The sequence below is a fragment of the Petromyzon marinus genome, chromosome 12, assembly GCF_048934315.1.
Source record: "Petromyzon marinus isolate PM22_M1 ecotype Great Lakes invasive population chromosome 12, UKy_Petmar_22M1.pri1.0, whole genome shotgun sequence".
Taxonomy (NCBI): Eukaryota; Metazoa; Chordata; class Hyperoartia; order Petromyzontiformes; family Petromyzontidae; genus Petromyzon; species Petromyzon marinus.
The window spans coordinates 6,116,645-6,130,793 of NC_133678.1; the positions used below are offsets into that span (position 1 = coordinate 6,116,645).

At 40.5% G+C, this 14,149-nt stretch overlaps 1 long non-coding RNA gene across 1 annotated transcript in view; it reads right to left on the reverse strand.

Moving 5' to 3' along the window:
• Positions 1–14,149, reverse strand: part of LOC142924323 (uncharacterized) — a 192,703-nt gene that overhangs the window by 73,949 nt on the left and 104,605 nt on the right. Inside the window, exon 2 of the long non-coding RNA XR_012941519.1 lies at positions 329–407. This is a non-coding gene — a long non-coding RNA (uncharacterized LOC142924323). The remainder of the gene's footprint in view (positions 1–328; positions 408–14,149) is intronic.

Below are 14,149 nucleotides of genomic sequence, written 5' to 3' on the forward strand. Positions count from 1 at the left end.
GGGATGCCCTTATGTGTACATATCAACCCTGTAGCCTGATCTTGTTTAAAGGGGGACACACGCAAACTTCTGGGTGGGGTGAGCAGAGAGCACAACACAGTAAATGACGAGCAAACTTTAAGCAGAATGAGTCACGATACGACGACGACGATGATAATTATCTATTAGGGGAAGCCGAGGCTTCACTAAGGGTAGAGGGCATGGGCTCAGTCCATTTTTAGCCCCGCCCCTCTGTCCCCATACGATGGGGCTAAGAAAATATGAAGGGGCCATTAATAACGTGGCTTGCAGCAGAGACGTTGCTCTCAACTTTGGAAGGCGTTCATACCTGCGAAGATGATGTGTTCAATTCACTTTTAGAGTCGCGCGTATTCGCACCTCTCTCAGTGTTCAACGATCTTTCGTGGCTGCGAGAGAAAGTTGGCACTGGTTAGCCGCACAGTAGACAAAGGTGGCGATTGACTTTGCAATACACCACCGACAATATTAGCTGAGAAAAATGTCACTGTCGTGTAGGACCATTAGACAATTGCACGTGTGTAAATAGTAAATACACACACACACGACCTATTCACGTTTAACCCCATAGAGTGAATGAATGAGGTGGGTAGGAGGCAAGTGATGCCAATGATGCGAGTTTGTGTTTAATCATTCTGCTGTGGCCAGGAGCAGTTGACGTTGGGCGTGTGTGGAATGGACCGATTTTTTCACGTCGAGGTCAAGATGCAGCCATGCAAGGCCGTAATTATAATATATATTGTGGGGGACACATCCCCCCCAATATTAAAGTATGCTCAAATGTCCCCCCCCCCCCCCACCAATATATTGCTATTAAAAAATAATTTGCTATGCTATGTAAATAAAAACAACAATTTGCTATACCTTAAATTTCGATTTAAAGCTTTCGTGACTGCAATGATTCATCTTCTTTGGTTCTTTCGGTAAAGTCACGTAGAATGAGAATAAAATAATAAATTGATAAAATAAAATAACACAATAATATTCTCACGACGTTTCGGCCACAACACAATAATATTCTCACGACGTTAATATTCTCACGACGTTTCGGCCACAACACAAGAAGGGGCCCCTTCACCTTCATCAGGTGAAGGGGCCCCTTCACCTGATGAAGGCCGCTTGTGTTGTGGCCGAAACGTCGTGAGAATATTATTGTTATTTTATTTTATCAATTTATTATTTTATTCTCATTCTACGTGACTTTACCGAAAGAACCAAAGAAGTTGCTATACCTTGGCCACAATATCTGGACTTGTCTTCATATAAATAAATGCATAGATTTCTGTTTGTATGATTGTGGTCATGGTTGTACTTTAATCCCTAATCTCTGCCATTACATACAATGAAACAAGAAATGGTAAAAAAAAGTAAAAACAGAGCAATGTAATACATTACACTATTCCACATTATTATTATTATTATTAAAAACAAGTCCATCTCATGTGTTAGTAATTTTTTACATATTTTTGGCAGAAAATTCTTTTCAAATTTAGATCTTTTTCTGGGTTGGGAGCCCCAGGCACCCAGGAAGATTTGGTCTCCCCCAATGTTGACTCCATGGCTACGGCCTTGCAGCCATGCCATGTCTTGCTCACGCCACTGCCGGTGGGGGCCTCCACCCAGCGACAGCTCTGCAGAACCTCCTCTTGGGATCAAAAACGTATGAGAATAGTTGGCAGTACCCACACTTTACCCCCACCACACGTGAACCTGCCGATCGACTGTGCTGTACCCATTGATACTACTGGGTGGACAGAAGCTGAGGTTGGGGTGGGGTTAAGAGACTCGCCGAAATGTTTCAACTGCCTCGCCACAGATTGCAATCACAGTGTGCTAGCCCACTAGGGCTGCATCAATTGAACAAGACTGGCCACGTTGGCTTATGGGGAGAAAAACGGGTTCAGACCAGGTGATGGTGCTGCAACCCCAGGAATGCAACAGTGAAGCTCTGCGTTCATCCAGTATCATCAAAATGTAATACGCAAAGTGACTTGTAGGTGTCACTATTTCACAGCAAAGGACAACCCAAAATTGTCTTCCCACTTCGGTACATATTCAGCAAATGTTCTTGACATTCCCTGTTGCAAAGATGCCAATCGATGCAAATTACATTTACCAACCAAGATAATCACTGGAAGCATTAGTTATCATACGGGATTCACAGTTAATCGCGGAAAAGACCAGAATAACATTACGTGTGATTTCACTTAAATTCGTAAAAGGTTTCCAACTCCGTCCGTCTATCCGGAACAGGAGTGTGGTGGGGGGTGGGGGGTTAGACTATAACTCTCATAATGATGATCCAAATGAATGAACTTGTAATAGCAGGAGATAGTGTTGCTATTCTGGACTTTAGCGCCATTGAAAACCTCCCAAACAAACAAAAAAACCAGCCGAGCTACAAGCCGTGACCGCTCATTTGAAAAAATACGTTCTGACGAGAGAAACTGTCAGCTCCTGCCAAAAAACTGGGGCGGTGGTTGTGGTGGTGAGTGCTAACATTAAAACTTATCAAGCACTCGACTCAAAGGCGTAGTTTTCAGGGGGGAGGGCAAGGCCCTTCCCAAATATGAACCTTATGGAGGGACCCCGGAGTTACATAAGCCCCCGGCTCTCGCATGACTGCGTTGCGACATCATTTTATGTCCATTGAAGGCGAACGCTACGGGCGATCTATTTCTCTCGACGAAGCTCTGCACGATGTGCTCATCAAAGTTTCGAAGTTTTGTTTCTTCTGCGCATTCGTCCTCACCGCTGCTGCTTGGACACGACACGAGAACAGAACGATCCGTGACAGGCGGGTCGCGGTGTGCGCGGTGGGAGGGAGTAGCCAAAAATAAATTAAAATTACGATTTAAAGCTTTCGTGACTGCAAGGATTCATCTTCTTTGGATGTCATAATTAAAAGGAGACATGATGGTTCAATGAGCCACTCTGTCTACAGGAAAGCTACCCATACAGATGCTTACTTGAAACCGGATTCCCACCACCATCCATCACAGAAGAATTCCCTCATCAAGACTCTGCACCATAGAGCCCAATGCATTTCCGACCAGGAACACATTACCAGTGAACTCAAGCACATACACCAGGCTCTCAGGGCTAATGGTTACTCCGACTACACAATCCGCAAAGCCATCACTCCAGTCATGAAGAAGGATCCTCTTGTGGAGCCACTCAAAACCGTCACCTTACCTTACATTGCAGGGGTCACTAAAAAGATATCCAAAATCATGAATAAACACAAGATCCAGGTCCGATTCAACACAGTACATAAAATCCGTGATCTGGTTCCATCTGTAAAAGATGCTGTTCCAGACATACAGTACCCGGGCGTTTACAAACTAAAGTGCCTCTGTGGTAGTAGCTACATTGGAGAAACCAAATGACATATCTCGGACCGCATCCGCGAACATAAAGCAGACTTGAAATACGGTAGAACGAATTCCTCTGCCGTGGCAGATCACTATTATAATTCAGTGGGCTCACATGACATTGACTTCTCCAAGACAAAGGTTCTTTGCAAACCAACCGGCTACCATGAGAGATTCGTTCATGAGGCCATTCACATATACAAGCACAGAGACAATTTCAACCGAGAAGATGGATTCTGGCTTAGTAACCATTGGAAAGATGTTTTAAACCATTTCGGTTCTTAATTAATTGTATTATACGATGACCTTCAGACCACAGCTATTTCGCTGGCATTGACTCTTAATACCTCTCACACCACGGTTAATGGTATGGTTTACAACATGGAGTATAACAGCGCCTCGCAGCTGTCTCTCTCTCCCTCCTCCGTTCCGACCATGGGTGAACTCGTCCGTCTGAACGGGGCTCGTAGCTATCCGTGTTGCTAAAGTTGAGGGTAAGAATCCACCCATTTTTTCGCCATATACAATTGTGATATATAACGACTTATTGTTGGTAGCTTAGCTGATTGGAGAATATAGAGTTTATTGATAACATTAAGGTAGTTTACATTTTAGTTTTTTGTTGGTTTACTATATAGTATTCATTATATAGTGTAGTGTATACCCAGTTACTGTGAATAGCTCAGCTTTTTGAAGAATATATTGAGTACATTTATTATATTAATGTAATTTATACTTAGGTTTTTTCGCATCGGTTTACTATATGATAGTCGAGTGGTTGCAGCCACCTTTGGCGTCCATGTACTAGGTGCATCTGTAGATGTGTAGGCTTTGACTTTAACATAGCTATTTATATGACCAGTCACAAGCTAATCCCTCAGTTATTTCAATGCATAATTCTCTTGTTTGATTTATACTAGGAGCCTCTGTGGATGTGTAGGCCTTGACTTTAACATAGCCATTTCTGTGACCAGTCACAAGCTAATCACTCAGCTATTTCAATGCTAAATTCTCCTGTTTGATTTGTACTAGGTGCCTCTGTGGATGTGTAGCCTTTGACTTTAACATAGCTATTTCTATGACCAGTCACAGGCTTATCACTCAGTTATTTCAATGCATAATTCTCTTGTTATGATTTATACTAGGTGCCTCTGTGGATGTGTAGGCTTTGACTTTAACATAGCTATTTCTATGACCAGTCACAGGCTTATCACTCAGTTATTTCAATGCTAAATTCTCCTGTTTGATTTGTACTAGGTGCCTCTGTGGATGTGTAGGCTTTGACTTTAACATAGCTATTTCTATGACCAGTCACAGGCTTATCACTCAGTTATTTCAATGCTAAATTATCCTGTTTGATTTGTACTAGGTGCCTCTGTGGATGTGTAGGCTTTGACTTTAACATAGCCATTTCTGTGACCAGTCACAAGCTAACCACGCAGCTATTTCAATGCTAAATTATCCGAACCAAACATTAAACTAATTTTCAATGGTACAGTATATTTTTTCAAGTAGTTGTATCCCAAACTTTCGCAGCAGCTTAAATTCCCTTTTCACACCATCAATATGTAAATTCCCCCTCCCCCCCTCGCCGGTCTGCACATGTTCACCCCCTCTACACCGTTCATCATGCTAAGTCCGCCAATTAAAGGCTAATTTTATGCTAATTCCTTTCTCAAGGCACTCTGTTTCTTCTCACACAGCTTAAAGGTCGCGGTCTGAGCTTGGCTGTGTTCGCTCCAGCGCTGTCCTCCAGACAGTCTCGTCCCTTCACCTGATGATGGCCACTTGTGTTGTGGCCGAAACGTCGTGAGAATTTTATTGTGTTATTTAATTTAATTAATTTATTAATTTATTCTCATTCTACGTGACTTTACCGAAAGAACCAAAGAAGAAGAAATTAAAATTAATTACGATTTTGATTTGCGTTTATTCGGGACCCCGGGGTCCCGCCGTAAGGTAGAATTGGGCACATTTATTAATTTATTTTCATCAGTTTACAATTAAGATAAATAATTGATTGATTCATTATATAGGCGAGCCTCTGCCCACCCCCGCCAAAATATAGAAGTAAAATTCCACCTATGACTCCACTTCAATCTTGTGCCGTGATCAATAAATTTGAAACTAAACTATTTTGTATTTTTTTTCGATTTAAAGCTTTCGTGACTGCAATGATTCATCTTAAATAATAAATTGATAAAATAAAATAACACGAAATAACATGAAAAAAATAACACGAAAGAACCAAAGAAGATATTTTGTATTTGCCCAGGCAACGCTCACCGAGTTGTGTAGCTCTTTTTTCGGAGGCGACCTGCCCACAAATGATAGCTCAACAACGCGGCTTATCACGTGGACATTTACAGCAGTCATATATGGATGTGAAAAGCATGGGTTGACGAGCTTTAACATCGCCCATGCATATGCATGATTTTTCCTAACTCGTTAAAATAAAGATTTTTTTTTATATATTTTATGTAAAAAAATAGCAGATATAATGTGTGCAGCTTTAAAAAAAATCGTCCTATTTGCAAATAGAATAAATTATATACATATGCTTTGTGACACACTGAATATGGTTTGAGTCGAAATATGCTACACATGACAGATTCAATCCAATTATGGAGAGCTACAGTCGGAACGATATTGGGAAAACAATGTATTCATCACAGAGATACGATGTCAGATATTTAAGACGAACAATTACGTTTCTCTTAAATAGCAAGTTACAATAATTTCTGCAAGTATATTTTATTCAAATGTAAATACTTACCCACATTACTAGTGTGGTGACGTAGGGTGAAACAATCCTTCTTACCGAAATTTTTAATAATATAATTATTGTTATGACAGTGCATGAGCAAATGCAGCAAGTGAGATACCCAAATTGTACAATGTTTTTTTTTTTAATCACTGAACTGCAGAGTTTCCGCATTGAGCCACCGTGGTCTTGCATGTTAACATTCTTGCATTTTAAACTTGTCATTTTTTCAAGTTCACAGCATGACAGTGCAAGGTATTGCCGCTGTCCTTCACGCATGCCAAGTGTTGTGACCGTTTATATGATACACAATGACAACTACATGTCAACTACAAAATAAAGACACTTGCAAGTGTATCTTTTGTAACGGCATTCATTAATCGGCAGCAGTATGCGTCACAATATAACAGTTGGTGAGATTTTTTTTTGCACGCACATTTTCACGAAATCCTTTTCTCCCCGAGGGTTGAACATGGCCTTCTAAAAGATACGCACTAATTGGTGATCAGCTGGGAATTTTTACATATCCTTGCTGGGGCTATTATTACAGAATCTAACATCTTTGTTAAACCCAGCATAAGATATTTTTTTAGGGTAGATTGCATGTATCCTGAATGTTACAGTACACTAGGCTCTTGCCTATGACTCCACTGACTGTATTAAACAATACATATGCAAAATTGTCAACTAATTTTGATGGCACGTCTTTCCCAAGCATATTTATTCATTCAAGAAATCACTGTGCTATGCTAGATCTCTGTCTCATTTGTGTTAATTTCTCTGCGTCCTTGAGTTATTCAATGTGACCTTATTTCTAAAGCATTTCGTTCCTTGTCATAAGCATTAATCTAAAACTACTACCCTTACCCAGACAAAATGGCTTATTGCACTTTGATGGAATTCTCAGTTTCGTTTTCCATTTTGCATTGAAATTATTTATTTTATTTTATTAATGTGCCCATGCTCATTATAATCAGATATTGTAAAGAAACCACAAAAGTACACAATGTGACAGTGTTAAAATATTGGAATTTCTACGTATAAAAAAAGTCTTTAATTATGCTGAAAACAATTAATTCATAACTGCGTGTTTGTTAGATTCTGACAACATTCTCATCTTAAAATGAACACCATGTCAATACTTGATGAATGGTGTACAATAAAACTTGGTTTTAGCACACTTTATTTAATTTAGTTGTTTGCTCAATTCCAAATCTCTCCATGATCTACTAGATATCTCACACCCACGACCAAATATTCACTTTGGCAATAAAATTACAATGGTGCAGCTCTGCCATTATTTCGTCTTGCCACTGCCATAAAAAAATATCTCGAGAGTATTGTGGCCTCTTTGAAAATTGTCGGAGTACCAACACTTTAACCTGTCATACTCGACCAGCTGATCAACCGTGATGTATCTTTACTCTTTGGTTCTATTCGGTAAAGTCACGTAGGTAAAAATAAAATAACAAAACATCACGACGTTTCGGCCACAACACAAGTGGCCTTCATCAGGTGAAGGGACTGGACTGTCCAGAGGACAGCGTTGGAGTGAAGACAGCAAGCCCAGGTCGCGTCCTTTAAGCTGTGTGGGAGGAAACAATGATGTATCTATTTATGCTGGATGGACAGCGGTGGGTGAATTAAGAATCTTGCCCCTTGTTTCAACTGGTGCACTTGGAGGTTGACCCCAGAGACCTCTGGATCGCAAGTCCAGTGTGCTACCATTACGCCACCATTGCATCGAATAATAGTAAATTAATATAGAGGCAATCATAGAGACACAATTAGAACACTAAGCGGCAATGTGCCAATTAATAACCAAAGTAATCCTTTACCCAATTAAATATATGCAATACAAGTATTTGCAAAATAAAAATTCAATTGAGCGTATTCCTGAGTGTGTGTGTGTTGTGTATGCACAGTCGTTTCAATTGTCCCTTGCTAGATTAAGGCTTCTCCACACCGTCACCATCCCTCGTTGTCCTGATGTTCCACAATCCATCTCACTCTGCCACACAAATTAATATCATCAGTCACTTTTTCACGGTGGTCATCCTCTTGAGTACTTTCTCTCTATTGGCTGCCATTCCATCAGAAGCATTCTCCATCAGCAATCAAGCAGTCAATATAACAGTTGGTACATCTGTCTTTGTTTCCATATCCACACAGTTCTCAACACAAGCTGAAGGATGCATCTTGCCATGCTTATTTGGACACACTTTTCAGCTCTTGTTCCATTTCATTTGTGAGTGTCGATATATGGAGACCAAAACGTACAGAAATTGAACTTTTTCACAAGGCTGAATGTGAGAATGAAACGGAACATGCAAATATGCCTGAAGAATAAAAGGTTTTAATCAGTGCATATTGCAAGCTATGATATTGATCAGAAAACGTGGACACTGACAAAGGAAATGGAACAAAATCCAATCCATTGTGTTTCCACATTATACTTTATAAATCAAATATTTATCATTTCTAGAGTGTCATTGATTAAGGACAACTTAAAGAAGTGGGTATTAAAGTTAAAATCTTGAAGGTCAAAGCTCAATGCATTTGATGTTGGTATGATATTGACTTCGAGATACTGTAATGCACACGATAATATTTCTAATACACGTAGCAGGATGTGACGTGTAGCGGTGAGGCAGTGGCCAGGGCACTGCTCTGGCAACCCGAGTTCAGCTTCAAGCCTCGGTTAACATCAGTGGTGAGTGATCGGTGATCTGGTCTTGGAAAACCACCAGCCCCTCCTTTTCCAATCCGACATCACCCTGGATGGACAAACGCAGCGTGGGGAGGCCTTTATCCTTTCAGGGGACTCACAAAGTGCTGTAAAATGGGTCAAGTGTGTTAAGATGTATTCTATATGTAAAAATCCATCGTTGGCTACAGTATTCAGCAGATGCCCTCGTGTAGCCATCTGAAGAATGTGTAAATGTTTCTCAACTTCAATAACAATTCTATGTTATAACGTAGGCAAGCTTAATGCATATGCGTGTGGAGTGGTTTGTACAACTGGTGCAAGTCTTAATGTAAAAAAAAAACTGCTGCGCAATACAACTTGTGATGCTTCATGTTCCCATGCATGCCATCGAATGTTTAGATCACAAGGGGAGCATGGAGCGGAGGTTTAATTACGCATCGCTGTGTCGCGTCATGCATTGGTTTACAATTTACCACGATGATATATCCTTTCCAAACATTCACACAGTCTATTTTTTAAATTACATTTTGGAGCGGAAAAAAAATAAGGAGAAATACAATCCAATGATTACATCCATTGTCAAATTAATTAGTCCCAAATGACCATGGCACATCACCAAGCAAGACGACGACAACAAAAACCCAACAAGATGCTTCGCTTCTTGAATTTTAAGCGATGCATGAAACCCTCACAACAGCAACAACATGCCAGCAGATTTACAATTATCCCTGCGTCCTTCCGATATTAAAATTTCTGTTCATAATAGCGCAAATCATCAATAACTGTGCTTACTGAACAGGTTTGCGCAAAGCAACGTTTATGAGAATAGGCTGCGTCTTGTTACCCGTTACCTCTTGTGCATGTGCCTTATTAACTATTCTGACAACAGGGCCTGGAGAATGAGACGTTAATTACATTTTGACATTTTGCAAAGTGCTCTGACAACTTTTATTGAAGTATACACTGCTATACATTTATCGTGGTATTTATTTATCTTTCGCAATTACATTATTTTATTTGTTTTCATCGATGACGCGTATACTGCTGTGGTGTAGGGGTTCGCACACTGGACATGCAGCCCAGATGTCACCAGTTCAATCTCCTGGTGAGGCAGTTGAAACATTGAGCCTATTTGAATAAATTCCCAATCTCTCTCCACCCTCAGTGGTATAAATTGGGGACACCACAGTCACTCAATCGGCAGGTTGTTGTGATGGGGTGAAGTTGTTAGTACTCCCAACTCTAACGAGATGTGGGCCAGCATTGAAGAGTACGCCAAATACCCTCTTAGAAGAGCTCTCTAGAGCTCCCTAGATGTGGGACCCTTCTACCAGCAGTGGGTGTCAACAAAAAAATTGCAGGACTGCACATGTATTTTTAGCATATGTAGCAGGTATTGTTCTTTTCTGTTGCTCCAGTGGTCTGGATTTTACTTTAGCTATGAGAACCAACATTTTCAACGTGTATTGAAGGGCTCCTTTACATTCAGAGACTTTTCCATTTCGTGTCATGAAAGGAGCACCCAGAGATGTTTTCAACATATATTGGAGAAGGAAAAAAAACAACCAAATGAGATTATCTGTTCCATCATAACTCTGGAATGAATCCTTACTTGGTAGAAGTTCTTTACAAATGGATAACGAAATACCGACCTCTCTTTATCTATTTTAGAAACCCATGACAGCGTTTTAACGAGAAAAATCATTTGTGTTTTTCTCCTGAGCTAAGAGTAACCCAATCAATGAACAGCTTGAATGGCAAGTAAGATGTAAGGAAGGCTATGCATTGTCTATAAGTTGCAATAACTGCATAACTTCGTGTAAAATAATACAATTGGATACATTGGTTTTTTTTGCCACATGTTTTACAATCGAGGTTGAATGTTTACTTTCCGATGGCAATTTCTTGGTTATGACCAGGTCAACAAACTCTTTAACAATGGGCTTCTTCTAATAGCAGCAGTCTTTGTGTAAAGTCATTTCAAATATGTGTGTAAATTAACGCATGAGTTAATCGTCCAAGAATGCAGATGGAATTACTTTCCCAAAAAAACCCCGGCAATGTTCTGGATTAGCTTCCACAGCAACCCAAAATAACGTAATCCACTTGGCGGTCGGAAGAATAAAAAAAACTTTTTCCACATGACCGAAGTTGAATTGAATGTCCGGCACAAGTGAAGAACAAACCTGTGATCTGGAAAAAACCAAGAAAGGAGACCTTGTGGATCAAGCGCAAGTGGACGAGCACAGGGTTGTCGAGGCCGGCAGAATTTCAATGACCTTTAGGTGTAATCCATATGAGATTTGAGCACTTAGTGCCTGCAGGGATAAAGGGACCACAAAGGCTAATGTCAACGCAGCACTTTAAATCTCCTGCATGAATGCCAAGCTGAAATGGTCGGATTCAAATCTAGCATGTTTTCAGCTGTTGCACTCGAGTCTTTGGCCTTTTGTTAATTTTAATCTAGCTGTTGAATTGTTATGCGGCTATTGTGATGTGTTTAGTATAAATTAATTTCCACAAAATTGTAAGTTATGACCAGAAAGCTTTTCCAAATTTGCTTCATTTCAAAATTCGAAAACGAATGTTCCTGTAAATTATTGGAGCATTTTCCTTCTGATGTTTAAAAGGGGATTTTCAGGAAATTAAAGCTTCAGTTTTAATTCAACGAATGTGCATGACTTGATGAATTCAACTTTTATGAATACAACAAAAAATAATATATATTTTGAAGTGACCATGTGGCTAAAATGTTAGAACATTGAGCCAGCACTGCCGATATCCTGGATTCCAATACAGGCAGCCACCCATGATTAAAACAGGTCCCTGCAGGGTGGGCTGGTAGGACAAGTCTCTGCGCTGTCTATTGCTGATTTTACACCCAACAGCACGAGATTTAACTTCGTTAAAGTATTGAAAGGGGACGGACGGACGGACACATTAATCTATTGCAGGCTGGTACACTCAGTTTACAACTTCGTTCCTACCAGTACTAGGTGAGTAAGTGTAGCATCTTGATGGTTTCATCAATGACTGCACACATAAACCACTGACTTATTTAATGTTTCATTTAATTTTGGCTATACTGCAGCTCTAAGCATTAAAACATATGTAGTGGTGTTGGACTTTCATACAACAATCTCATAGCAGACTGTGCGTGGAAGTGTGACCCCCACTGGTAAAGGATACTAAGTTCTCTGATACACAGGGTGCATTGTTCTGCGAAATTTCCAATACATTATTTTTCCATGACATGATACCAATAGCACAATTTGAACAAATAAGGTAAAATAGTAAAAACAGGAAATACATGTGAAATGTTACGTTAAATGCTTGACCATTGGAAAAATTAAATATTTGGAAGCACTGTAAATCAAAAATTATTGTACGGTAATTCACTTTCCTATACATTTCCAACAACACTAGCTAAAAATAATAACTGTAGTTGAAAAAACTAACAGTTAATTTTTCAAGCTTTTACAAAATATTATGACTTTGGGAATGTACATAATTAATACACTGCAGGTAGGAAATCATGAAACCCCCTCACGATGTTAAGAATTGTCACAATAAGAAGTCACATTTTGATTTATAAATTGATAATTATTTTAACACTGGGATGTTATGAACTCTAGCGCCTCTAGTGTTTTCACGGAGTCGACTCATGATGTACAATGAATTGAATATCATTGATTTTCTTACACGTAATTTGATAGGTGCATCATATAGCAAAATTCCGCAATCAATATAAGTAGATGATTATTTGCATTGTTACACCCCTAATACATTGCCAACACTATTCAATTTGCCTGAGGATGGAACACATTTTTTTTTGTTTACAACACTACCTTACTTTGTATCCAGTTAAAAAATCGACCCCCCATGTAATAAGGTTTGACTGCACATCACACGGTCACTCTTACAGGTCAAGCTAAAGTTAAAGCGATTTTCTGTTCAAATGAGCACTGAGGCGGTGATTACCTCTTGTTTATGGGCCTGAGCCATTGGTGAAAATGTCACATTCCTATGACAGGGCGAGACTCTCCACAGGACAACCACTGTTGACTTAGTAATAGGTTTTTACCCTTTTGTCTGGCACCAAAACTGACACCTTTATACAAGGGATCATGTTTGCAATAACCACAACACAAGCAGTCAAAATGCAAACAAAAAGAGACAACTCTGATAATGATATTCACTTTCCTTGAAATTGATTGGTCCACACCCGAGACGGCTTTTCTTAGAGCCTAGTCTCCACTGGTGTTGGACCAGATGACGCCAAAAGGCTAGGCTCTAAGAAAAGCCGTCTCGGGTGTGGATCAATCAATTTCAAGGACAGTGCATATCATTATCAGAGTTGTCTCTTTTTGCTTGCATCTTTACTGCTTGTGTTGTGGTTATTGCAAACATGATCCCTTGTATAAAGATGTCAGTTTTGGTGCCAGACAAAAGGGTAAAAACCTATTACTATATCTTGCTACTGGCAAAGGAGGTCTCATAATGTAAACACTGTTAACTTCCTCACAAAACGGAACGTATTTTTATCAATCCAGAGGATGGATGAGCTGAGTCAGTCCCCAATGAGGACATGAACTCGCAAGCTACCAAATTGTGAGCCGTTCACTCTATCCCCGAACCACCTGGTCAGATATTCCCAGATGTGTAAACATGTCTCTGGACAGGTGAGGACACCATCGTGGGTGACTGAAAGGCTCTCTTTCAGGTGGCACTTTGAGAGTTATTCAACCGCATAGAGCAGGGTCAACGAACTAGCGTTGGCCCATGACATCGAAATTAAGTACATGCACGGCCCTCTTCTCAACCCACTGCTGGATAAGGGCCGCCTCATGCACTGTTGGTTGTGTTGATTGGTCGGCACCAGTTGACGAATGCGAGACACCCAGTTGAATCGCAAGTGGCCGCCTGCTTTTGAACGCAGGATATCAGCAATAATAAGAGCATTGGATAACACGGTGTGGGCAAGATGGCCACCTTCTGGCTGTACCTATCTTCTCCACCTGGCCTCTCCTTGGGTTGATGCAGCTGTGCACTGATGTGGTTACCGCTGACAAACACAAACTCCCCCTGGACATCCCCTTGCACCTCGTTGCCGCTCTTTCTCCTCTCCCCAACCTCATTCGCTTTTGTTCTTCTGACATCTCTAGCACCCATGCTCCTCAACGCTGCCGCCTCTCGTCTCCAGCTCAGGTCTCGTCGGCCGTTGGGGCTGCTCTGGAGCTCTTTGGCGAATGGGCGTTAATTCCCTCACGGATCACCCAGGAC